The 27,329-nt window shown below is 40.2% G+C and overlaps 1 long non-coding RNA gene across 1 annotated transcript in view; it reads right to left on the reverse strand.

Moving 5' to 3' along the window:
- Nucleotides 1–27,329, reverse strand: part of LOC101689307 — a 57,298-nt gene that overhangs the window by 19,722 nt on the left and 10,247 nt on the right. Inside the window, exon 2 of the long non-coding RNA XR_199567.3 lies at nt 25,455–25,626. This is a non-coding gene — a long non-coding RNA (uncharacterized LOC101689307). The remainder of the gene's footprint in view (nt 1–25,454; nt 25,627–27,329) is intronic.

Raw genomic sequence — 27,329 nt, forward strand, 5'->3', positions numbered from 1 at the left:
GTTCCCTTTGCCATATTGGGGAAATTCTCCCCAATAATTCTCTCCAGTATACCTTCTGCTCCCCTCTCACTTTCTTCTTCTTCTGGAATCCCAATTATTCTAATGTTGTTTCGTCTTATGGTGTCACTTATCTCTCGAATTCTCCCCTCGTGGTCCAATAGCTGTTTGTCCCTCTTTTGCTCAGCTTCTTTATTCTCTGTCATTTGGTCTTCTATATCACTAATTCTTTCTTCTGCCTCATTTATCCTAGCAGTGAGAGCCTCCATTTTTGATTGCACCTCATTAATAGCTTTTTTGATTTCACCTTGGTTAGATTTTAGTTCTTTTATTTCTCCAGAAAGGGCTTTTATATCTCTCGAGAGGGTTTCTCTAATATCTTCCATGCCTTTTTCGAGCCTGGCTAGAACCTTGAGAATTGTCATTCTGAACTCTAGATCTGACATATTACCGATGTCTGTATTGATTAGGTCCCTAGCCTTCGGTACTGCCTCTTGTTCTTTTTTTTGTGTTGAATTTTTACGTCTTGTCATTTTGTCCAGATAAGAGTAAATGAAGGGGCAAGTAAAATACTAAAAGGGTGGCAACAACCCCAGGAAAATATGCTTTAGCCAAATTAGAAGAGATCCAAAATCGTGAGTGGGGAGAAAGGGGATAAAAAGAGGTTCAAAAAGGAAGAAAGAAAGAAAAAAACAAAAAAAAAAAAAGAAAAGAAAAAGAAAAAAAAAAGAAAAGAAAAGAAAAGAATTTTTAAAAAAAGAAAACACCTACGAAAAATGTAAAATATATATATATATATATATATAGATAAACTAGTAAAAAATCGTTAAAAAAGAAAAAGGTAACAGTTAAAAAAAAAAAATTTTACCCGAAGGCGAGAAAAAAAAAAATGAAAAAGAAAAAATTAAATTAACTGCAAGACTAAAAAAAAAAATCACAGGAAAAAAGCCATGAGTTCCGTGCTTGGCTTTCTCCTCCTCTGGAATTCTGCTGCTCTCCTTGGTATTGAAACCGCACTCCTTGGTAGGTGAACTTGGTCTCGGCTGGATTTCTTGTTGATCTTCTGGGGGAGGGGCCTTTTGTAGTGATTCTCAAGTGTCTTTGCCCCAGGCGGAATTACACCGCCCTTACCCGGGGCCGGGGTGAGTAATCCGCTCGGGTTTGCTTTCAGGAGCTTTTGTTCCCTGAGCGCTTTCCGTAGAGTTCCAGAGGACGGGAATACAAATGGCGGCCTCCTGGTCTCCGGCCCGGAGGAGCCGAGAGCCCAGGGCCCCACTCCTCAGTGCGCCCTCAGAGAACAGCGCCCAGTTACTCCCGTCTGCCTGACCTCCGGCCGCGCTCCGAGCTCACCGAGCCTGCGTCCGGTTCAAGGTAACACCGAGCTGCGAGCTTACTGTCAGCTCTGTCTCTTATGCAGGCTTTCCCGTTCCAATACCCGCAAGCTCTGCGACACTCAGACACCCCCGATCCTTCTGTGACCCTGCGGGACCTGAGGCCACGCTGACCCTGCGTGGGCTTCGCCCCGGTTTAGCCTCTGGAGCGATGTCCCTCAGCGGAACAGACTTTTAAAAGTCCTGATTTTGTGCGCGGTTGCTCCGCCGCTTGCCGGGAGCCGGCCCCTCCCCCCGGGGTCTATCTTCCCGTCGCTTTGGATTCACTTCTCTGCCGGTCCTACCTTTCAGAAAGTGGTTGTTTTTCTGTTTCCAGAATTGCTGTTCTTCTTCTCTTCGATCTGCTGATGGATTTTCAGGTGTTTGCAATCTTTAGATAAGCTATCTAGCTGATCTCCGGCTAGCTGAAACAGTCTCAGCTTGCTACTTCTCCGCCATCTTCTCCCCCCCTACTTAGATCTTCTTGAATTTATTTCTGGTGTTTGGTATTTTTCTGTAAACAAGTCCCATGTATGTTTTGTTAGATGGACAACTGAGTATTTTCATTTTTTTAAAACTTAAATGGTATTGTTTTTAATTTTAGTTTCTATGTGTTTCTTACTAGCATATAGAAATGCACTTGATTTTTTAAAAAGGTTTTTAGAGATTTATGTTTTTAATTTAACTTTTTAAAAGATTTTATTTATTTGCCAGAGAGAAAGAGAGAGCACAAGCAGGGGAGTAGTAGGCCTAGGGAGAAGCAGGCTCCCCACTGAGCAAGGAGGTTGATGTGGGACTCTATCCCAGGACCAGAGCTGGGAGCATGACCTGAGCTGAAGGCAGATGCTTAACTGACTGAGCCACCCAGGCATCCCCAAATTTCTTTCTTTATTTATTTTAGAGAGCAAAAGACAGTGTGCTCATGAGTCAGGGGAGGGGCAAAAGGAGGGAATCTTTAAGCAGACTCCACACTGAACGTGCAGCCCTCCATAAGACTTGAACTCATGACCCAGGAGATCATGACGTGAGCTGAAACCAGGAGTCAGATCCCCAATCACAAACAGGGCAGAGGGAGAGGAAGAGGGAGAAGCAGGCTCCCTACTGAGAAGGGAGCCCCAGGTGGGGCTGGATCCCAAAACCCTGAGACTGTGATGTGAGCCAAAGGCAGATGCTTAACCGACTCAGTCACCTAGGTGCCCCTTTGTTGGGCATTTTAAAATCATGAACTTAATTTTCATAATTGTTATAACTGTTATGGGCTACTCAAATAATATACTTCGTATGGGATGAGACTGTACTTTTCAAGGAAATTGTTTTTTCATCAAATTGTCAAATTCATGTGTGTAGATGTGTTCATAGTGTTCTCTTGTTATTCTTTTATGTCTCCAGGTTCTACATTAATAGTCCTGTATTTCGTTCCTGTTACTAGTAATTTGCATCTTCCCCCTTTTTTTTCTATGATATTCTTGCTAGAGGTTTATCAGTTTTATTGATCTATTCAAAGAATCAGGTTCCTGTTTTATTGATTTTCTCTAATGTCTTTCTGCTTTTGATTTCATTAATTTCTGCTTTTATTTTTTTTAAAAGATTTTATTTATTTATTTGACAGATAGAGATCACAAGTAGGCAGAGAGGCAGGCAGAGAGAGAGGAAGGGAAGCAGGCTCTCCGCTGAGCAGAGAGCCCCATGTGGGTATTGATCCCAAGACCCTGGGATCATGACCTGAGCTGAAGGCAGAGGCTTAACCCACTGAGCCACCCAGGCGCCCCATGATTTCTGCTTTTAACTTTCTTTTTCCTTCCTTCTGCTACCTTTGGGTTTATTTGCTCTTTTTCATTTCTCCTGGTGGGGATGTAAATTACTGTTTTGAGATTTCTCTTATTTAATGTGAGCATTTACTGCTGTAAATTTCCCTCTCAGTGCAGCTTTAGCTGATAATTTTAATATGTTGTATTTTCATTTTCATTCAGTTCAATGTATTTTAACATTTTTCTTAATATTTACTTTTTGACCCCAAATTGAGGTATGGTCCCTTGAGGTCAGAAAATATAGTCTGTATTATATCTATTTTTAGGAATTTGTTGAGGTTTATTTTTCATTCCTGTGACTTATTTTATAACTGAAGTTTTGTACCTCTTAAACCCCTTCTCCTAGTTTGTTCTTCCCTCCACCACCCTCCTTTCTGGCAAACACCAGTTTGCTCTTTGTATTTATGAGTTTGTTTCTGGATTGTTTGTTTTGTTTTGTTTTTTAGATTCCACATATACATTAAATCATGTGGTATTTGTCTATCTCTATCTGATTTGTTATTTCCCTTAGCATAATCTCCTCTAGGTCTATCCACGCTGTTCCAAATGGGATTACCTTGGGTTTATATTTTTTTTTATGGATCACAGTATGATCTCTTTTGGTATGTTTTCTCTGAGCATAAAATGTGCGTTCTGCCATTGCTGGGTGAAGTGTTTCATGTGTGTCAATTAAATCCAGTTGGCTGATGGTGCTGTTGAGTTCTATATTCTTGCTGATTTTATGTATGGTTTTTAAGGGATGCTGAAGCCTCTGACTAAAACTATGGATTTGTCTATTTCCCTTTTCAGCTCTGTTGGTTTTTGCTTTACATATTTGGTTGCTCCGGTGTTTGAAGCATATACGTTTAGAATTGGTCTCTATTCTTGGTAGCTTGACTTATCATTATGTAATGTTCTTCTCTATCTATAATAATTATCTTTGCTTTTTTAAAGTCTACTTTTTCTGGTAAATTTATATAACAATTCCTGATTTGTTTTTTATTTTGAAAGATTTTATTTGTTTATTTGAGAAAGAAGGAAAGAGAGAGAGAGAGAGAGAGAGAGAGCTAAAGAACACAGGTAGGGCCGGGGCAGAGGGAGAAGCAGACTCTCTACTGAGCAGGGAGCCAGACATGGGGCTCAATCCCAGGACACTGAGATCATGACCTGAGCTCAGGCAGACATCTAGCAGATGAGCCACCCAGGCAACCCGCCATTTTCTTTTGATTAATGTTTGCATGGCATATCTTTTTCCATCTTTTCAACATATCTATACCATCATATTTGAAGTCAGTTTCTTATAGACAGTATATACATATATATTTTTTTAATTTTTAAATTTTTTTTACAAACATATAATGTATTATTAGCCCCAGGGGTACAGGTCTGCAATTCGCCAGGTTTACACACTTCACAGCACTCACATAGCACATACCCTCCCCAAAGTCTATAATCCCACCACTCTCTCCCTACCCCAGCAACCCTCAGTTTGTTTTGTGAGATTAAGAGTCTCTTATGGTTTGTCTTCATCCTGATCCCATCTTGTTTCATTTATTATTTTCCTACCCCCCAAACCCCCCACATTTCATCTCTACTTCCTCATATCAGGGAGATTGTATGATAGTTTAGACAGTATATATTAATTCAACACTTTTTTAAAAGATCTACTCCACCAAATTCTTTTAATTGTTGTGTATGTTCATTTAAATTTTTAAAAGATTTTATTTTCATTTATTTATTTACTTTAGAGAGAGAGAGAGAGAAGAGAAGTAGCAGAGGGGGAAGGAAAGGAGGGGGAAAGAATTTCAAGCAGATGCCACAGCCTGATGCAGGGCTTGATCTTATGACCCTGAGATCATGCCCTGAGATGAAATCAAGAATCAGAAGCTTAACTGACTGAGCCCCCAGGCATCCCTATTCATTTACATTAAAGTAACTATTAATATGTTAGGACTTAAGTCTACCATTTTATTTTTTTTCTGTTTATTCTGTTTTTCTTTTGCTCTGGTTTATTTTTCTTGCCATCCTGAGGGATAATTGAGCATTTCTTTAGCATTCCATTTTGACTTTTCTATAGTGTTTTTGAGTGTATCTCTCTGCATACTTTTTTGGACAATTGCTCTAGGTATTACATTATATATGCATAACTCACATTCTGCTGATGTTGACATTTTGCCGGTTCAAGTGAAGTGTATAAAACGTACTCCTCACTTCATGTCACATTACTCTCTCCCATTTGTATTATAATTTCCTTCAATATTTCATCTGTATATTTTGAGAACTACATTAGATGATGCTATAATTTTTGCTTCAACCATCAAACATAATTTAGAAAGCATAAGAAGAGAAAGGAAGCCTCTTTACCAATATTTTTTCCTTATTATGTTATTCCTTTCCTCCTGATGTTCCAAGATTTCTTCTTTTATTGTTTTCCTCCTTTTTATCGAACTACATTTAGCCATTTTGTTAGAGTAGGTCCACAGGTGACAAATTCTCTTATTAGCTTTCTCTCATCTGAGAATGTCTTGATTTCCCCTTTATTCCTAAAGGCTATTTCCTCTGAATATAAAATTCAGTGGTAGCAGTTCTTTTCTTTCAGCACTTGAAAAATATTGTGCCACTTTCTTCTGACCTCCATGGTTTCTGATGAGAAAGCCACTGTCATTTGAATTGTTTCCCCTCCAGGTAACACCTCATTTCTCTCTGGCTGCTTTCAAGATTTCTTAGTCTTTAGCTTTCAGAAATCTTGGCACAGATTTCTTTGGGTTTATCCCATTAGAGATTTGCTCAGTTTCTTAATTATATAGGTTTATGTCTTTTGCTAAAGTTGGGAAATTTTCAGTTGTTTCATTTTTCAAATACTTTTCCAGCTCCACTCTTTTTCTCCTCTCTTTTTGGGCTCTAACACTGCAAAAGCAAGAACTAGCTTTTTTCCTCATAGTACTACATGTCCCTGAGGCTTTATTCATTTTTTACTAGATTCCCTGGGTTTTCTGTATGAACGATCATGTCATTTGCAAATAAAATGGTTTTACTTCTTTTCTTTCAATATGGATACCTTTTATTTTTTTGTCCATATCTCATTGTCCTGAGTAGAACCTGCAGTACAAAGTTGAGGAATAATGGTAAGAACCACTTGTTCTTGATTTTAGGAGGAAAGCATTCAATCCTTCACTATTAAGTATGTGAGATATGGGTTTTTCATAGATGTCCTTTACCAGGTTAAGAAAGTTTCCTTCTATTCTTTTTTGAGTGTTTTTATCATGAAGGGGTATTGAATTCCTTCAGCTGCTTTTTCTGCATCTGCTGAGATCATCATGTGACTTTTGTCATCAGTCTATTTCTTCTCTATGGTTCAGATTCTTAATTTCTATTGTTTTACCTTTCAGTTTATTGATCCTTTTCTCTATCCTCTCTGTTCTCCTGTTGAACTTACCCACTGAGTTTTTATTCTGGTTATTGTATATTTTAGTTCTCAAATTTTCATTTGGCTCTTTTCTATATCTTCTCTTTGTTAGCTAAGATTTTCTGGGGTTGTTTTTTTTTTTAGATTTTCTAATTTTTAATTTGTTCAAGTATATTCATAATTTCTCACACATGTTTATATTGGCTGTTCTTAAATTTGTGTCAGATAATTCTAACATGTGTCATCTTGGTGTTGGTGTTGGTATTGCATTTGGTATTTGTATATCTTGTGTTGATATTTGTATTCAGTATTTGGTATAATAGTTATCCAAGTTGAGATCTTCCTGTTCCTGGTATGAGAGTTAATTTTCAGTTGAAACCTGGACATTTGGTGTACTGTAATAAGACTCTAGATCTCATTTAAATTATGTATTTTAGAAAGATTCTTCTCACTCTGCTCTCATGGGGAAAGGGGAATATCACTTCATTACTGCCGGTGGGGGTGGAAGTCAAAACAGGAGGAGGGAGGAATCTCTTTTTTGCTTCTGGTCAGGAGTAGGAGTTCGGTCTCAGCACTGGGCCTCTGCTGTTATCCTTAGGGGGACGGGGGTGGCACTTTGTTACTGTCCCCCATCATCTCCCACTGTGCAGGGGTGAACTCATTACTGCTGAGCCGGGGCAGAAGTCCTGACTCTCCACCAGGTTTTTTCTGACACTCCCCAGTGAGGAGGGGGAGGGGCACCTCATTATCGACCAGTGGAAGTGGAAATCTAGGCTTCTCGAATGATCTCCACTGACAGAGAGTGGGGGTGGGCAGTGTCTTTACCTCAGAGATGAAAGTCCCAACTCCCTAACTTCTGTGGCACCACTCTGTCAGGAGGGTTGAAGTGCCTTGTGACAGCCTGGTGAGGGTGGAAATCTAGACTTTCCACTTGGCCTTTGCTAGAAGAGGTGGGGTGATGCTACGGTGCTTTCTGTGATGTTTGACTGGAAGAAGACAGTTCTTGCCTAAAAGTTTTCTGTCTTTAAGACTGTCGCTTTCCTACTCCTTTGGCTGGAAAGAGCAGAATTTTCTTAGGGCTTCTTTTTGTCTGCAACCATTGACATTTCTGAGTTGCTGGCTTCTTTTGTCCCCAGTCTGGGATCTTTGAGGCCAAAGGATACCCAGGGAAACATCACCTTGTCTTTCCTTGAGGTTCCCCAGCCAGGGTCCACATTTCAGAGTCTCCTTATGTTTCTCTTATATGTCATGCCAGAGATTTTAGCTAGACTTAGTAGGAGGATTATAATAGAAAGCTCCATATTTCCAATGTTTCCAGAAACACCTCCCACTTGGATTTTAAAAACTGGCATAGCTAGTTCTCCTGGAACCCTCAAGTAAGCTGCTTCATGGTGCTGGTGTATTCATAGCATGATCAGTGCTTTGGGACGGGGACTTCAAGGGTCTCAGTTTTAATGGAACAATGTGAACAAGCTCGAAGAACTCCATTTACATCCTGTTGCATACTTCCAGTAATTTAATTGTTTGAGGGAGTCTGAAAAATTAGAACACATTTACTAAAAATTTAGGCTGGGTTAACCATTAGAAGTCACCACTGTTGTACAGTTGGTTAACAAAAGTTGATGAATAAGAAAAGAAGTTAAATCAAGATTCAATTCCATTTATCTAATAAACTTGAATATAAAAATGGCCCCAGAAAACAGGAGTCAAGATGGCGGAGAAGTAGCAAGCTGAGACTGCTTCAGCTAGCCGGAGATCAGCTAGATAGCTTATCTAAAGATTGCAAACACCTGAAAATCCATCAGCAGATCGAAGAGAAGAAGAACAGCAATTCTGGAAACAGAAAAACAACCACTTTCTGAAAGGTAGGACCGGCGGAGAAGTGAATCCAAAGCGACGGGAAGATAGACCCCGGGGGGAGGGGCCGGCTCCCGGCAAGCGGCGGAGCAACCGCGCACAAAATCAGGACTTTTAAAAGTCTGTTCCGCTGAGGGACATCGCTCCAGAGGCTAAACCGGGGCGAAGCCCACGCAGGGTCAGCGTGGCCTCAGGTCCCGCAGGGTCACAGAAGGATCGGGGGTGTCTGAGTGTCGCAGAGCTTGCGGGTATTGGAACGGGAAAGCCGGCTACAGAGACAGAGCTGACAGTAAGCTTGCAGCTCGGTGTTACCTTGAACCGGTCGCAGGCTCGGTGAGCTCGGAGCGCGGCCGGAGGTCAGGCAGACGGGAGTAACTGGGTGCTGTTCTCTGAGGGCGCACTGAGGAGTGGGGCCCTGGGCTCTCGGCTCCTCCGGGCCGGAGACCAGGAGGCCGCCATTTGTATTCCCGTCCTCTGGAACTCTACGGAAAGCGCTCAGGGAAGAAAAGCTCCTGAAAGCAAACCCGAGCGGATTACTCACCCCGGCCCCGGGTAAGGGCTGTGTAATTCCGCCTGGGGCAAAGACACTTGAGAATCACTACAACAGGCCCCTCCCCCAGAAGATCAACAAGAAATCCAGCCGAGACCAAGTTCACCTACCAAGGAGTGCGGTTTCAATACCAAGGAGAGCAGCAGAATTCCAGAGGAGGAGAAAGCCAAGCACGGAACTCATGGCTTTTTTCCTGTGATTTTTTTTTTTTAGTCTTGCAGTTAATTTAATTTTTTCTTTTTCATTTTTTTTTTTTTTTTTTTTTTTCTCGCCTTCGGGTAAAATTTTTTTTTTAACTGTTACCTTTTTCTTTTTTAACGATTTTTTACTAGTTTATCTAAATATATATATATATATATATATATATTTTACATTTTTCTTAGGTGTTTTTTTTTTTTAAAAAATTCTTTTTTTTTTTTTTTTTTTTTTTTTTTTTTTTTTTTTTTTTTTTTTTTTTTTTTTTTTTTTTTTCTTTCTTTCTTCCTTTTTGAACCTTTTTTTTTTATCCCCTTTCTCTTTCCCACTCACGATTTTGGATCTCTTCTAATTTGGCTAAAGCATATTTTCCTGGGGTTGTTGCCACCCTTTTAGTATTTTACTTGCCCCTTCATTTACTCTTATCTGGACAAAATGACAAGACGTAAAAATTCAACACAAAAAAAAGAACAAGAGGCAGTACCGAAGGCTAGGGACCTAATAATACATACAGACATCGGTAATATGTCAGATCTAGAGTTCAGAATGACAATTCTCAAGGTTCTAGCCGGGCTCGAAAAAGGCATGGAAGATATTAGAGAAACCATCTCGAGAGATATAAAAGCCCTTTCTGGAGAAATAAAAGAACTAAAATCTAACCAAGGTGAAATCAAAAAAGCTATTAATGAGGTGCAATCAAAAATGGAGGCTCTCACTGCTAGGATAAATGAGGCAGAAGAAAGAATTAGTGATATAGAAGACCAAATGACAGAGAATAAAGAAGCTGAGCAAAAGAGGGACAAACAGCTACTGGACCACGAGGGGAGAATTCGAGAGATAAGTGACACCATAAGACGAAACAACATTAGAATAATTGGGATTCCAGAAGAAGAAGAAAGTGAGAGGGGAGCAGAAGGTATACTGGAGAGAATTATTGGGGAGAATTTCCCCAATATGGCAAAGGGAACGAGCATCAAAATTCAGGAGGTTCAGAGAATGCCCCTCAAAATCAATAAGAATAGGCCCACACCCCCGTCACCTAATAGTAAAATTTACAAGTCTCAATGACAAAGAGAAAATCCTGAAAGCAGCCCGGGAAAAGAAGTCTGTAACATACAATGGCAAAAATATTAGATTGGCAGCTGACTTATCCACAGAGACCTGGCAGGCCAGAAAGAGCTGGCATGATATTTTCAGAGCACTAAACGAGAAAAACATGCAGCCAAGAATACTATATCCAGCTAGGCTATCATTGAAAATAGAAGGAGAGATTAAAAGCTTCCAGGACAAACAACAACTGAAAGAATTTGCAAATACCAAACCAGCTCTACAGGAAATATTGAAAGGGGTCCTCTAAGCAAAGAGAGAGCCTACAAGTGGTAGATCAGAAAGGAACAGAGACCATATACAGTAACAGTCACCTTACAGGCAATACAATGGCACTAAATTCATATCTCTCAATAGTTACCCTGAATGTGAATGGGCTAAATGCCCCTGTCAAAAGACACAGGGTATCAGAATGGATAAAAAAAAAAAACCCATCTATATGTTGCCTCCAAGAAACACATTTGAAGCCCGAAGACACCTCCAGATTTAAAGTGAGGGGGTGGAAAAGAATTTACCATGCTAATGGACATCAGAAGAAAGCAGGAGTGGCAATCCTTATATCAGATCAATTAGATTTTAAGCCAAAGACTATAATAAGAGATGAGGAAGGACACTATATCATACTCAAAGGGTCTGTCCAACAAGAAGATTTAACAATTTTAAATATCTATGCCCCCAATGTGGGAGCAGCCAACTATATAAACCAATTAATAACAAAATCAAAGAAACACATCAACAATAATACAATGATAGTAGGGGACTTTAACACTCCCCTCACTGAAATGGACAGGTCATCCAAGCAAAAGATCAGCAAGGAAATAAAGGCCTTAAATGACACACTGGACCAGATGGACATCACAGATATATTCAGAATATTTCATCCCAAAGCAACAGAATACACATTCTTCTCTAGTGCACATGGAACATTCTCCAGAATAGATCACATCCTCGGGTCCTAAATCAGGACTCAACCGGTATGAAAAGATTGGGATCATTCCCTGCATATTTTCAGACCACAATGCTCTAAAGCTAGAACTCAACCACAAAAGGAAGTTTGGAAAGAACCCAAATACATGGAGACTAAACAGTATCCTTCTAAAGAATGAATGGGTCAACCGGGAAATTAAAGAAGAATTGAAAAAAAATCATGGAAACAAATGATAATGAAAATACAACGGTTCAAAAATCTGTGGGACACAACAAAGGCAGTCCTGAGAGGAAAATATATAGCGGTACAAGCCTTTCTCAAGAAACAAGAAAGGTCTCAGGTACACAACCTAACCCTACACCTAAAGGAGCTGGAGAAAGAACAAGAAAGAAACCCTAAGCCCAGCAGGAGAAGAGAAATCATAAAGATCAGAGCAGAAATCAATGAAATAGAAACCAAAAAAACAATAGAACAAATCAACGAAACTAGGAGCTGGTTCTTTGAAAGAATTAATAAAATTGATAAACCCCTGGCCCGACTTATCAAAAAGAAAAGAGAAAGGACCCAAATAAATAAAATCATGAATGAAAGAGGAGAGATCACAACTAACACCAAAGAAATACAAACTATTATAAGAACATACTATGAGCAACTCTACGGCAATAAATTTGACAATCTGGAAGAAATGGATGCATTCCTAGAAACATATAACCTACCACAACTGAACCAGGAAGAAATAGAAAGCCTGAACAGACCCATAACCAGTAAGGAGATTGAAACAGTCATTAAAAATCTCCAAACAAACAAAAGCCCAGGGCCAGACGGCTTCCCGGGGGAATTCTACCAAACATTTAAAGAAGAACTAATTCCTATTCTCCTGAAACTGTTCCAAAAAATAGAAATGGAAGGAAAACTACCAAACTCATTTTATGAGGCCAGCATCACCTTGATCCCAAAACCAGACAAGGATCCCACCAAAAAAGAGAGCTATAGACCGATATCCTTGATGAACACAGATGCGAAAATACTCAACAAAATACTAGCCAATAGGATTCAACAGTACATTAAAAAGATTATTCACCACGACCAAGTGGGATTTATTCCAGGGCTGCAAGGTTGGTTCAACATCCGCAAATCAGTCAATGTGATACAACACATCAATAAAAGAAAGAACAAGAACCATATGATACTCTCAATAGATGCTGAAAAAGCATTTGACAAAGTACAACATCCCTTCCTGATCAAAACTCTTCAAAGTGTAGGGATAGAGGGCACATACCTCAATATCATCAAAGCCATCTATGAAAAACCCACCGCAAATATCATTCTCAATGGAGAAAAACTGAAAGCTTTTCCGCTAAGGTCAGGAACACGGCAGGGATGTCCATTATCACCACTGCTATTCAACATCGTACTAGAGGTCCTAGCCTCAGCAATCAGACAACAAAAGGAAATTAAAGGCATCCAAATCGGCAAAGAAGAAGTCAAATTATCACTCTTCGCAGATGATATGATACTATATGTGGAAAACCCAAAAGACTCCACTCCAAAACTGCTAGAACTTATACAGGAATTCAGTAAAGTGTCAGGATATAAAATCAATGCACAGAAATCAGTTGCATTTCTCTACACCAACAGCAAGACAGAAGAAAGAGATATTAAGGAGTCAATCCCATTTACAATTGCATCCAAAACCATAAGATACCTAGGAATAAACCTAACCAAAGAGACACAGAATCTATACTCAGAAAACTATAAAGTACTCATGAAAGAAATTGAGGAAGACACAAAGAAATGGAAAAATGTTCCATGCTCCTGGATTGGAAGAATAAATATTGTGAAAATGTCTATGCTACCTAAAGCAATCTACACATTTAATGCAATTCCTATCAAAGTACCATCCATCTTTTTCAAAGAAATGGAACAAATAATTCTAAAATTTATATGGAACCAGAAAAGACCTCGAATAGCCAAAGGGTTATTGAAAAAGAAAGCCAACGTTGGTGGCATCACAATTCCGGACTTCAAGCTCTATTACAAAGCTGTCATCATCAAGACAACATGGTACTGGCACAAAAACAGACACATAGATCAATGGAACAGAATAGAGAGCCCAGAAATAGACCCTCAAATCTATGGTCAACTAATCTTCGACAAAGCAGGAAAGAATGTCCAATGGAAAAAAGACAGCCTTTTCAATAAATGGTGCTGGGAAAATTGGACAGCCACATGCAGAAAAATGAAATTGGACCATTTCCTTACACCACACACAAAAATAGACTCAAAATGGATGAAGGACCTCAATGTACGAAAGGAATCCATCAAAATCCTTGAGGAGAACACGGGCAGCAACCTCTTCGACCTCTGCCGCAGCAATATCTTCCTAGGAACAACGCAAAAGGCAAGGGAAGCAAGGGAAAAAATGAACTACTGGGATTTCATCAAGATCAAAAGCTTTTGCACAGCAAAGGAAACAGTTAACAAAATCAAAAGACAACTGACAGAATGGGAGAAGATATTTGCAAACGACATATCAGATAAAGGACTAGTGTCCAGAATCTATAAAGAACTTAGCAAACTCAACACCCAAAGAACAAATAATCCAATCAAGAAATGGGCAGAAGACATGAACAGACATTTCTGCAAAGAAGACATCCAGATGGCGAACAGACACATGAAAAAGTGCTCCATATCACTCGGCATCAGGGAAATACAAATCAAAACCACAATGAGATATCACCTCACACCAGTCAGAATGGCTAAAATCAACAAGTCAGGAAATGACAGATGCTGGCGAGGATGCGGAGAAAGGGGAACCCTCCTACACTGTTGGTGGGAATGCAAGCTGGTGCAGCCACTCTGGAAAACAGCATGGAGGTTCCTCAAAATGTTGAAAATAGAACTGCCCTATGACCCAGCAATTGCACTATTGGGTATTTACCCTAAAGATACAAATGCAGTGATCCAAAGGGACACATGCACCCGAATGTTTATAGCAGCAATGTCCACAATAGCCAAACTATGGAAAGAACCTAGATGTCCATCAACAGATGAATGGATCAAGAAGATGTGGTATATATACACAATGGAATACTATGCAGCCATCAAAAGAAATGAAATCTTGCCATTTGCGACAACATGGATGGAACTAGAGCGTATCATGCTTAGCGAAATAAGTCAAGCAGAGAAAGACAACTATCATATGATCTCCCTGATATGAGGAGGTGGTGATGCAACATGGAGGCTTAAGTGGGTAGAAGAAGAATAAATGAAACAAGATGGGATTGGGAGGGAGACAAACCATAAGTGACTCTTAATCTCACAAAACAAACTGAGGGTTGCCGGGGGGAGGGGGTTTGGGAGAAGGGGGTGGGATTATGGACATTGGGGAGGGTATGTGCTTTGGTGAGTGCTGTGAAGTGTGTAAACCTGGTGATTCACAGACCTGTACCCCTGGGGATAAAAATATATGTTTATTAAAAAAAAAAAAATCTGTAAAAAAAAAAAAAAAAAAAAGAAGATCTAAGTAAATGAAAAGTCATAGTGTGTTCATTAATTGAGAGGTTCAGCAGAATAAAGATGCCAACATTCCCAAATTGGTATGCAGGCTTAACTACCAAATCCAAGTGAACCTTTTTTCTAGACATTGACAAAATTATTCTAAGCTTTATATGCAAAGGCAAAGGAACCAGACAGTTAAACCAATTTTTTTTCATGTGTTCTGACAAATTCTTTAAAAAAATTTTTTGTATTCAAATTCAACTCAATTAACATATAGTGTATTATTAGCTTCAGGGGTAGAATTTAGTGATTAATCCGTTGCATATAATACCCAGTGTTCTTTCATCAAGCGCCCTCTTTAATGCCTATCACCCAATTACCCCATCCTCTCACTGCCCCCACCCCCCGCCCTCCAGCAACCCTCAGGTTTAAAAAGGAAGAAAAAAGTGGGATGAATCACCCCATCCAGTTTTAAGGCTTATCATATAGGTATAGTTAAGTGCTCAAGACTGTGTGACATTGGTGAAATGATAGATATATGAATGGAATGAGCTAGAGAGGCCAGAAATAACACCATACAAGTAGAAGCAACAGATTTTGGACAAAGGGGCAAAAACAATTCAATGAACAAAAGACAGTCTTTCCAATAAATGGAGCTGTAACAATTGGGTATCCATAGACAAATAACCAAACCAAAACAACAAATATAAACCTTAGACTTAAACACTTCACTTTATGTAAAAATTAACTGAAAATCAATTATATATTTAAATGTAAATAAAATGTAAATCCATAAACTTTAAGAAGGTAATATAAGAAAAAGTCTTTAGGACCCAGCTATTGGTGAAGACTTCTCAGACATGACACCAATTAGTGCTCCATAAAAGAAAAAAAAACCCAACAAATTAGACTTTATCAAAATTAAAAATATTATAAAATATTCCATTAAGAAGAAAAGACAAGCGACCAAGTGGGAGAAAATATTTGCAACCACATAGCTGACATAAGACTCATAGCTAGAATACATGAAGAGTCCTCTCATGTCAACAGTAAAAAAAAAAAATCTTAATTAAATGGACGAAAGCAAGATACCTCTATGGCTCAGTGGGTTAAGAGTCTGCCTTCGGCTCAGTACATGATCCCAGGGTCCTGGGATCAAGTTCTGCCCCCATCAAACTCCTTGCTCCAGCAGGGAGCCTGCTCTCCCTCTGCCTGCTATTCCTCCTGTTTTTCTTCTCTCTTTCTGCCTGACAAATAAATAAAATAAATCTTAAAAAAATAAAATGGGCAAAAGACACAAGGTATTTCATCAAAGAGGCAAATCAACACAAGAAAAGTGTTCAACATCACTAACTGTTAGGGAAATGCATTTTAAGAACATGACGATTTATCACTACACAGAAATTGAGCTAGGTAAACCAAAAAATGGTGATAATACCAGATGTCAGCAAAGATGTGGAGACACTGGATCTCATACATAGCCCCTGGGAATGGAAAATGATACTGTCACTCGGGAAAATAGTTTGAAAGTGTCTTAAAAAACTAAACATGCACTTAGCAGAAATTGCACTTCCAGAGAAATGATAGCTTATGTCTACACAAAATCCTCTACAAGATAGTTCATAACATAGCTATTTATTTGTAATAGGTAAAAATGAGAAATAACCAAAATGCCCCTCAGTGAGGGAGCGGTTAACTCTGGTAAACAACCACCACAGACCCATCATCAATAAAAAGGGATAAAATATTAATACACACAGCAAGCAGGGCAAATCTCGAGAGCATTATGCAAATGGAAAAGGCCAACCTCAAAATATTATATATTGTATGACTCCATTTATGTATTATTCCCTAATGACAAAATTAGAGAGAGAGAAAACAGATTAGTGGTTTCCAGGGGTAAGGATGGTGGAAGGTATGGTGGGGGTGACTACACAGGGCAGTAGGATGGTGATCTTCGCAGGGAATGGAGCATTTCTGTATCTTGATTGTGGCTGTGCTTACAGAAATTTACATGGGTGATGAAAGGACATAAGACTATACATATACATTGTACCAATGTCAGTTTCCTGGTTTGGACATTGTACTACAATTATTAAGATGTAGCCCTTGGGGGAAACCGGTAAAGGGTACGCAGCACCTCTCCCTACTACCTCTGCAACTTCCTGTAAAACCATAATTATTTCATTAAAAAGTTTAAAAAACATCATTCAAACTTAAGTCTACAAGAAACCAAAAGGGTTGGTATTCTTAGCCTCTGTGCTTTGTTTGCAACATCTCTCCTTCATTGTGGATTGAAGTGTGGCGCCTTGCGCAAGTGTCAGGGACTCAAGATTAAATGGATGCTTTGTTTGTATTCCTAAGGCTCCAAGCAGCTTTGAAGTGTTTGGTCCCCAGTGGGGTCCGAAGTTCAGCATACACAATGCCACACCTGTCTGGACACCCAGGGGCAGACTGGATGACCTCTTGGGGACCCTCTTGTTGAGGAAATTCCTCATGTAGGAGAAGAACAATTTCCAGTAGAACAAGAAACAAGAAAAGTGAAGGCGTGACAGCAGCTTCTTTGAACAACATCTCCCAGTGGAAATAAGCTCTGCTTTCCAGCCTCTGGCCACATTCCACCTTCTACACTCGGAGAATTCTCTCATAGGTGCACCTGGTTCAGATAAGCTTCCCAGAGTTTCTCCAAGCCACACCTTGGTCTGTCACACCCTGTAAACTTGGGAGTTTTGTGGGGCTTTAGGTGAGTAAGTCATCTGTTGGCTGAGCCCTGCTGGCTACAGGGCACACTATACTTTAAACCCTTTAACTGAAAGGGAGAATAAATTAAGAATTGTGTACCTGGGGGGCGCCTGGGTGGCTCAGCTGTTGGGCATCTGCCTTCGGTTCAGGTCATGATCCCAGGGGTCCTGGGATCGAGCCCCGTATCAGGCTTCCTGCTAAGTGGTGAAGCCTCCCTCTCCCACTCCCCCGGCTTGTGTTTCCTCTCTCACTGTGTCTCTCTCTCCCTCTCTGTCAAATAAATAAATAAATCTTAAAAAAAAAATTGTGTACCTGGTGATCTTGCTGTCCACACTCAGTACCCATGCTGGCAGGCTACATGCTAGGCAATGGGATGCAGAAGTGGATAAGGCACTTACTGTCCTGCCTTCATGGAACTGGGTAGGGAAAACAGACAGTAAGCAAATAATCACAGAGAAATATGTAGCACCCCATGCCTTCCGGAAGTTACTGACAAGAGAGGGGTAGCAGAAAAATAAACCATGCAAGTTCCAAAGAGACTGGGAGAAGCTCCTCTGGAGGTGTCCCTTCAGTGGAGAGACCCGTGATGGACTCAGAAGAATGGAACTGTGCTCCAGGTGGAGAACCAATGTGTGACAAAGGGCAAGGAGGAGTTCGAAGCTCTGAAGAACTGGAAGTGGGCTGGTTTGGTTGGAGAAGTGGTTCCTGTGGATTGTGGTGAGACATGTTCATTGCAATGAACAGTGAAGACAACCTGCTACTCTGACGGTCAGTCTGGTAGCAAGTATCTGCTGAGACCCCACCGGCTGAGCTACACTTCTGGTAGGGTGCAGAATAAGGTTTGGGTCTGCTCTTAAGGAATTTCCAAGCCCTACAGGAGAAGGAAAATGGGCTTCAAGGACATGAGTTGTTTTCAATTTACAAAAGGGTGAGTTGGCATTGGCAGTCTGAAAATAACACCAAAAGGTCTGACCAGCCTCTGCAGCTGTTTTACATTACCGGGGTACAAAGGTCTGGCCTTGAATGTCTTATTTTTTTCTCTCCTAATATTCTTGCTTTAAAATGGGGGGGGGACCCAAAAACAACCAAAACAAGAAAAAAAAAAACCAACAACTTAAAAACAGTCTTATTTACTTTATCCAAGATTAAAGAGCTTGAACCGACTTGGACAGTCTAAATGGATTTTTAAGTGCTTTATGGCCAAGTACTCCTAATTGCTAAAATGCTAGACTGTGCTTCCATGACTCTGTGCAGGGCTTGTGTTGATCAGGTTTGCTTATTTACTCTCCTTGTCAGAGGTCAAAAGCTAAATATCAGATTAGAAGATTTTAATTTCTGAAACTGAGGATTGAAGCAAATTCTCCAGAATGTGTCATACTTAAATTTTCTTCCTTGGGTCAGCTAGTCCAAGGCCTAACATCTCTAAATCAACATTCAACCCATGAGAAACCAGTATGGCAGTGAAGGGCAGGAGAGGGAAAGATCATGGTCTCTGTGCTTTGGAAACGTGTAACCACCACAGAGAAGTATAGGGATGGGGCAAATTAGAAACTATAGCCTCTGCTTCGGCTTCCTATCACCCATCTTGGAAGCAGCCTGGGATGGCAGAGACCCAGATTGTGAATGCCAGTCCTCGTGTGGTGGGACTATGTGACTCTGGGTGGGACGCTTTACCTCTGTGAGTCTCAGGTGCCTCACTTGCCTCAATGCTCAGTTACCAACTCTAAATCCCAGCACTGAATGCTCAAGCACTTCGCAAGTTCTCAGGGTCAACAGAGTTCTTGTGAGAGTCCCTTCTCAAGAGAGATGGGTCCCAGATGGCTGGCTCTGTTGGAGGCTAGAATCACCCACCAGATGAGGCAGCCATTCACTCCGACCGTCCAGGCAATGAGTGATTCCTGAGCAATTTCACTGACAGATGATCCAGTGTTCTTTGTTCTCTGGAGAATAGAGCCAAAGCCCATTCTAGGAAACTGTAGGGGACACAAAGGGGCCAAAATTCAAACTAATAAGCAAGGATGATTTTTGTCAGGTAGGTGCAAGGGGTGTGTGTAGTGGGTGGGCAGTCCTTTTGGCCCTTCAGAGGGGATCACAGTCCAGCAAGAAAGCAGACTGCGACTCTAATCAGAATGTGGGGTATGGCGGGGGAGCAAGGCAAGTAGGAGACTCGTTCCAATAACTGGAATGGACAGGAGCTGGCTGAGGATACAGGATACAGTCTGAGCCAGGCCTTGAAGGATGAGTGAACCCAAGAGGATTTGAGAAGAGGGATGGGGGAGAGGACTTTAAGCTGAAGAAGCTGCATTTCCAGGTGTACAAGGTGTGCATACGGATGTTGTATCTGGGGCAGTAAGTTCCATCTGAACAAGCTGTTGAGTACCGTGGGTACCACCCTGAATGAAGTGGGGATTGAACAGCCTGTATTTAGTGTATAGGTGTTTGTTGGACGCTTTTTCATCATCAAGGTAACTCAGCAAAACTGACAGAACATATATTGGTATGGATCTCTTTTCATTTATTTTTTCATTTATTTAAAATGTGGCATGGGATGCTCTTTGAATCTTTGTGTTCAGATCAGCAGAAATCAGGAAAGTTGTCTTTAGTTATGAGTTCAGTTTTTGCCTTGGTTTTCCACCCCAGGGAAATTAAGATTCTTACCACGGATTTTAGTTCTGTATCCTGGATTGCTACTGTTCCTCTTAGCATTTTCATCTTTTCTCTTAATTCTGTGTTTTGAAAGCACTTGCCAAACACATCTTCCACATTATGGATGTGATTTTCTGCATTGTTGGCTCCTAGGGCTGGATTGGGGCTGGGGGCAAGGACCATGAAGGGATAGCAGAGCAGAAATTTTTTTTGTTTGTTTGGTAAGTAAGAATACTGAGATTTATACCAACTCCAACCTCAAAGGTCATTTCTGAACCTCACGAGACAACTTCTCAGGCTTGCTCTCCCGATAATTGATCTTATATTCCACAGTGCTTGATTTTGTCTTTCTGTCCCATTCCTCTAGTCTCCTCAGACCTGAAATCTGGCAGTGGGTTAATAATGACAACTCATAAATTAGTGGTTCTCAACCTTGACCACAAGCTATGTTTACCCTCATCTACCTAGGAAGATTAAAACATGTTGATGTTCATCCCCAACACAGACTTTGTTGGGGTGGGGCCTGAGCCAAGACTATGGAGAGATAGCGTACATGAAACCCAACCCCCTTCCATCCCAGTCACCATTCCCACCAGCAGCATTCCATGCGGGGACCATACCTCCCTACTCACACCAGCACTCCTGTCTCCACTTTTCCACACATCTGCTCTCAAGAAGTCTCCATCTCTCCAAGCAGAATATAATGAAGTAGGGACAACAATTGTTTTAATGACTATGTAGTCTGAGGACTGCATCCCAGTTTCCTGAGCACTTGTGTGGTTTTTAAAAAATTTTCATGTATTTATTTTAGAGAGAGAGAATGGCATGAGAATGGAGAAGTCAGAAGGAGAAGCAGACTTCCCACTGAGCAGGAAGCCCAATGGTGGACTCAATCCTGAGACTCCAGGATCATGACTTTAGCCAAAGACAGTTGCTTAACCAACTGAGCCACCCAGGCACCCAGCACTTGTGTGTGTTTTTTGTTTTGTTTTAATCAGAATCTCAATATGAGAAACACAAATGTGTTTGTTGATTGCATTTCTTGTTGTCTTTTAGTATAGCATTCTGTATTCACAAATGCTCCTCTTTTCTTGCAGATTTACTTGGTCAAAATTGAACAGTTCTGAGTGTGTCAGAGACTTAAAATCCATGCCAGAATCTAAGAGCAATCTAGAGAAGGTCATCATATTCATATTCGACAATGACCATCACCCCTCACAGAATGCCCTAGCTGAAGATTCATGTGAGAAAGATGATTTTACACATAATGATTATGTCTAGTTTCCCAAAATCTTTAGGCTTATAAAAGTTAGACCTTATGCACTCTTCTTACTTTTCAACTATATGGTATCACATTATTTTTGCTTCGTTTCTATTGACTTTTACTCACTCAGTTCAGAAAAGATTTACTGGTCACTAAATCATGCAGGGCACTGTGGGATACCTAGCAGATCAACAGATCTGCAACAAATCAGCAGATCACCTGCTAGTTGATACCTAGCAGTATCAACAATATCTCTGCTTCCAAGGGCTTCCAAATTTCTTTAAGAAGATACATATAGACACAAAGAACAAGTTAAATACACAGATACACTTACTCTACCAGGAGTATTTGGTATGCCTGTGCCCTGGGGAAGCCTGCCCCTCTCTGTGCCATGTCACAACTGTGAATTTTGGCTATGTGAGTATGGGAGGCCTGCAGCTATTGTGGTTAATTTTCTGGGGCTCTGGTCTCCCAGCCACAGTGCCATTCAGGTAGACACCTCTAGAGTAGATTACAGGTAAGGGAGTTGCAGCAGGGCATGCATCTTCAACATTTCTAATGAGGAAATGCTAATGTTTCTTTTCTTCCCCCTTCTTATTAAGAATGTGTGTCTATATTCCGAAGGTTCAATGAAGTCTATTCTAGAAGTCATTGAGCAATCTATTTCTTTTCATCTCCGTGGAGTGTTTGATGATAGAGCCCTCCCTGTCCTCTAGGAAGGGAGAAAATTATTTTTGTTTACTGATGATCTGAGATGTGGTCTTAATAGCTCTTCAAGGTCCACTGTGGAAGTAACAGATGCTGCTGCATATGTGGAGAATAGAGGGCAGAGGATGAACAAAGGAACAGAACTTTAGACATGGGCCTGATGGTGGACAGTTGTCCTCGAAGGAGGAGACCTTCTGGTAGGGAGTCCTTACCAGTCTCCTGCCAACACATCTGTCAACTCTCTGAGTTGAGCAATTTCTCTGATGCCATCTATAGCAACATTTTTCTAGATATGTCTCCTAAGGCAAAGGAAACAAAAGCAAAGATGAACTATTGGGACTGCATCAAAATAAAAAGCTTCTGCACAGCAAGGAAAACAATCAACAAAGCCAAAATACAACCTACTGAATGGGAGAATATGTTTGCAAATGACTTATCTGATAAAGGGTTAGTATCCAAAATATATAAAGAACTTATACAACTCAACACCAAAACCCCACAAATAATCCAATTAAAAAATGGGCAGAAGACATGAACAGACATTTCTCCAAAAAAGACATCCAGATGGCCAACAGAAACATGAAAAGATGTTCAACATCACTGATCATTATGGAAATGCAAATCAAAAATGCAATGAGATATCACCTCAAACTTGTCAGAATGGTTAAAATCAAAACCACAAGGGTTAGAGTGGTTCTGGAGAAAAATGAATACTTGTGCACTTTTGTTGGAATTGCAAACTGATGCAACCACTGGGGAAGACAGTATGAAGATTCCTCAAAAAACTAAAAAATGGACCTACTTTATGATCCAGTAATGACACTACTAGGTATTTAACAAAAATGAAAACAAAATTCTTAACAAAAATGAAAAATCTCTAAGTGATATTTTCTATGAATAAAGCCATTCTTGGACACCTGGGTGACTTAGTCAGTTAAGCATCTGACTCTTGATTTCAGCTCAAGTCATGATCTCAGTGTCATGAGATTGAGCCCCAAGTCTGGCTCTACTTCAGCACAGAGTCTGCTTGAGATTCTTTCTCTCCCTGTCCCTCTACCCCTCCCCTCTATGTGCTAGAGTGCTCTATCTCTCTCTCAAATAAATAAATAAATCTAAAAAAAAAAAAAAAGCCATTCTTGAGGACACTAGAAAACGTAATATTTGGCAGATTTTGTCAGAATCATCAGGTTATCCAACTGATCTACAGGGAAACTCTCTAGTGAACAATCCTGTACATGGATAATCAGACTTTTACTGTTTTATTTCTAAATATAAAGTCAGCAAATGATCACTAGACCTTGCCAGTTGCTACCACCCATTCTCCCTTCTTTGATAAGTAGGTTCTGTTTGGGTAGCCATGTACCTACACTTCCCTTCCCAGACTTCCTGCAGATAGAGTTGGTCATGTGGCACATGCTTAGTAAATGAGATATAACACCATATTTTCCTGCATGGGGTTTCTAAGAAAGATCTTTGAGAGTATACTAAACTATATCCACATTTTGCCGTTTAATTTTTCCTCTGTTCTAACTCTTTCTGGAATGTGGATGTGATGCCCAGGGATGAAGGAGACATCTTGCAGCCTAGTAAGGTAGGGCAAGCAGTTAGAAGGAGGCTGGATGCTTGATCATCTTATGGAGAAGTTACAAGCCCTTAGACTGTCTTGTGAGAGAATAATCCTTATTTAATTAAATGACCACAGGTGGCTTTCTGTTGCTTTCAGTCAAGCCCAATTCTAACTGACTCAACTTGAAGAAAGATACCAAATGAAACCAACAAATAAACAGGAATCTGGAGATCAAAAATAGTGCCAGGAATGGACAAAAACTCCAAAATAATTCAAATAATTATATTACCCCCAGAGGTGCATTCATTTACCAATATCTATAGGGTGCCTTTTAAAAGGCTACTATGAAAAACTGGATAAGAGATAAAATAAAATGTTATAGCTACAAAACAAGAATAGAACACTGTGAAAAGAGATGATAAGAAAAAATAGAATAAAAGATGAGACCTAAAGGATCAGTTTAAGACATTCAGCATCAAAATGATGAGTTCCAGAAAGAGAAAAAATCATTGAAGCTAAAATGTAAAAGAATACTTCAATGAAAATTCTCAAACATGTAAAGACCTGAGTTTCCTTATTTAAAGACTACATGAAGCAAAAGTGAAAAAAGAGCCTACCAAAAGCAAAACATGATTTTTCAGAGCTCTCAAACTCTTCCGGGAAACAAAGTCAGAGAGATTAAAAGTCAGACTGGCATGGGTCTTCTGAAGAGCAACTTTGGGTTTGAGATGTGGGAGGATCACCTTCACGAATCTGAGAGAAAGTAAATCGCCTAGGAGTCTATTGCAAGCCCAAGTCTTATTCAGGTATAAAGGAGAAAATAAATACATGGACTAAAAAACACCCTGCAAATCACACTTTCCTGGGAAACGGCTAATGGATGAGCACCAGCAAATTAAAGGAGTAAACCAAAGAAGAGGAAGGCATAGCATAGGGTCTGAGAAATGTGCTCCAATCCAGAAGAATCTCTGGCTGAAGAATTTGTAGCAGGTCACGGGAGCTGGATTAGAGAACATGGGCTCCAACAGAGAAAGCCAAACAAAGAGAATGAAGGGAACTGTTTACAGGAAGTTTATCTGATACGAAGGAGCACTACAAAAGAAAACACTGCTTGCCTTTTGGTAGATCAGATTCTGTGTTTGGGTAAGATACAGGTCCATAAAAACCAGGCAACCACTAATTTCAGAAAAATGAAAAAAAAATTGTGCAGGGAAAAAATAAAACCTTCTCCTTGCCACCCCAATGAGCATTATTTTTATAGCCACAATATGTAAATACTGACTGCTACCCAACAATACAAAAAATAATTCTATAAACGTTTTTGGAAGGATAGCTGGGAAGTGGGTTTTGGGGGCATCACAATGAAATTTTGGTTCATTTTAACAGGATATTAATAGATAAGTTCTAAAAACTGGGGAATTAGGACATAGGGATATGAAAATATTTAGAAACCTCCAGGCTAATATTGGGAGAAAGCAGTTCAAGATACTGGGAGCAGGCTTGAAGAAGGGTTGGGATTGTGGGGGGCTAGTCTTCTAAATCTTTTGTCACAATGTAATTGTGAGATGATTTGCCCGTGCTACACTTTCTTTTTTTTAAATTATTTTCATTAACATATAATGTATTATTTGCTTCTGAGGTACAGGTCTATGAATCATCAGTCTTACACAATTCACAGCACTCACCATAGCACATACCCTCCCCGATGTCCATAACCAGCCACCCCACCCTTCTCCCCTAACCCCCCAGAAACCCTCTGTTTTGTGAGATTAAGAGTCTTTTACTTTTTTGTCTCCCTCTTCCACTGCTTCAGATGATCCCATCCTCACCTGTTACTGGAATCTTGACTGCAGCTCCAAGTCTTACACAATCTGGCCAGCTTCCTGCAGGTGCTGCCTGAAAGTAGCTGGCCTAGGGCCCATGCGTATCTTCTTTCTTCCCCCTTGGGCTTCTCTGCGAAGCCCCAGGCAAGAGCCACCTCGCTTCTGATGGATGTTCAACCTGGAAATAGAATGGAATTAATACCCGCTGAGTCACATCTTTGACCAACTGCTGGTGGGGGGACGGATGCCGAGCTGCTGGAAGCATCCTTCCCTCTTTCTTCCCATGGGTGGACAGAGCAGAGACATATTCCTGCAGCCGTCCAGGTTACCCCCCTGATAGAAAAACTGGTCACCTGCGGTCATGGCCGAGATCTTTGAACTGCTCTCCTGCCTTCCCTGCCTCACTTCCTGTCACTTATCCCATCCCTGGGGTCAAATCCCCAGTTTGCCTTGGTCTCAGGCTTTCCTTTCCTGCAAACAGCAGTGAGGACAACACTGATTAAAAGCTCTTAAATAAAGCCCAAAAGAAACGAAAATGAATCAAATAGTTAATTTTTAAAAATATATCTATACAGAACATAATAATGTAACAAGGAAATGCAAAGTGTTAATTTGGGTTTTTGAAACCGAAGGTAAATACTTGAAAGGGAAAGCTGATGGTTTGGAATCTATAATTATGGGCAGTCTCAGCAAAATTCAAAGTTGAAGGGGGAAGGAAATAACAAGTAAAGAAATATTCTAATGTTTCCTTCATCATGGGAGCTGAGCTGATAAAATGTCTTGTGGAGACGGAGTGGCCATTATTTAATTTCATGTAGCACTGGAAGATAGAGGATTAAATATGATAATATTTACCCACCATCAGAATGGAACACAGTAACAGCTGTAGGTGAATGGTGGCAAGGGAGATAATATAGGAAAAAAAAAATTTTGGCCAGGCCATATGCAAGGAAAAAAGTAGATAAACCAGGACCAACAATTAATGAGTTAAAAAATATTAAAAAAAAAGAAAAGAACTAAAAATAAATATGTCCCATAAGCCAGTAATCATAAATGGTCTGAATTCTTCCTTTAAAAAAGTAGACCCTTGGGTTAAAAAAACAAAATGAAATTTTCATCTACATGCAGTTTCTAAGAAACATGTCTAAAAATAAATACTAATGAGGAAATGTTTATTTTAATACTCAATGCTATACCAGCAAAATGTGAAACATTGAAAAACAAGAAAGGTAATATTTCAATGTAAAGATAATTCAAGACCTGAACAATTAAGTGAAGAAAAGAATTATATTTTTCTTATTAAAGATACAATCCTTGAGGAAGACAAAACCAGCAAAGACTCTACAAGAATTTTTTTTTCTGCCCTAGAAAGCATGTTTAAAAATCAACACTTACTTGACTTCAAAGAGAACAGACTCTCTCCAATAAGGGGCTTCACTGGTCTCATTTTGGAACCACATTCCTACACCCCTCATAGAAGTCATTTTTGTCCCTTCCCATCTGGTCCTGGGAGGGTGCATGGATCAAGCCTCAGGATGGTAGTGAGCAGGGGCAGAGTTGGGGGTGGAGCAAAGGGAACTAGTGTTATCCAGTGCCTACCATGTGCTGACACACCTGTGTGCCCCCAACCTTTTCTCTATTTTCTCCTTCAGTTCTGAACACAGCCCTATAGAGCCATTGCCAGACATTTTGGGAGTGGTTGCTGGTTATTCTCACCATTCCTCATTCTCACCGTTCCCTGTTTGGACTCAGATCTCCATCAACAGGAGCAAGCAACGTCCCTGCTCTTTGTTGGAAGGATTTGCTGTATCCTCCGCCTCAGATTCAAGATCCCCTTCCCATCTCTGGGTTGCTTTTTATCACCCCCATTGTAAAATAGGA

This window comes from Mustela putorius, unplaced genomic scaffold (assembly GCF_011764305.1).
Source record: "Mustela putorius furo isolate JIRA1106 unplaced genomic scaffold, ASM1176430v1.1 tig00003834_pilon_pilon_pilon, whole genome shotgun sequence".
Lineage (NCBI taxonomy): Eukaryota > Metazoa > Chordata > Mammalia > Carnivora > Mustelidae > Mustela > Mustela putorius.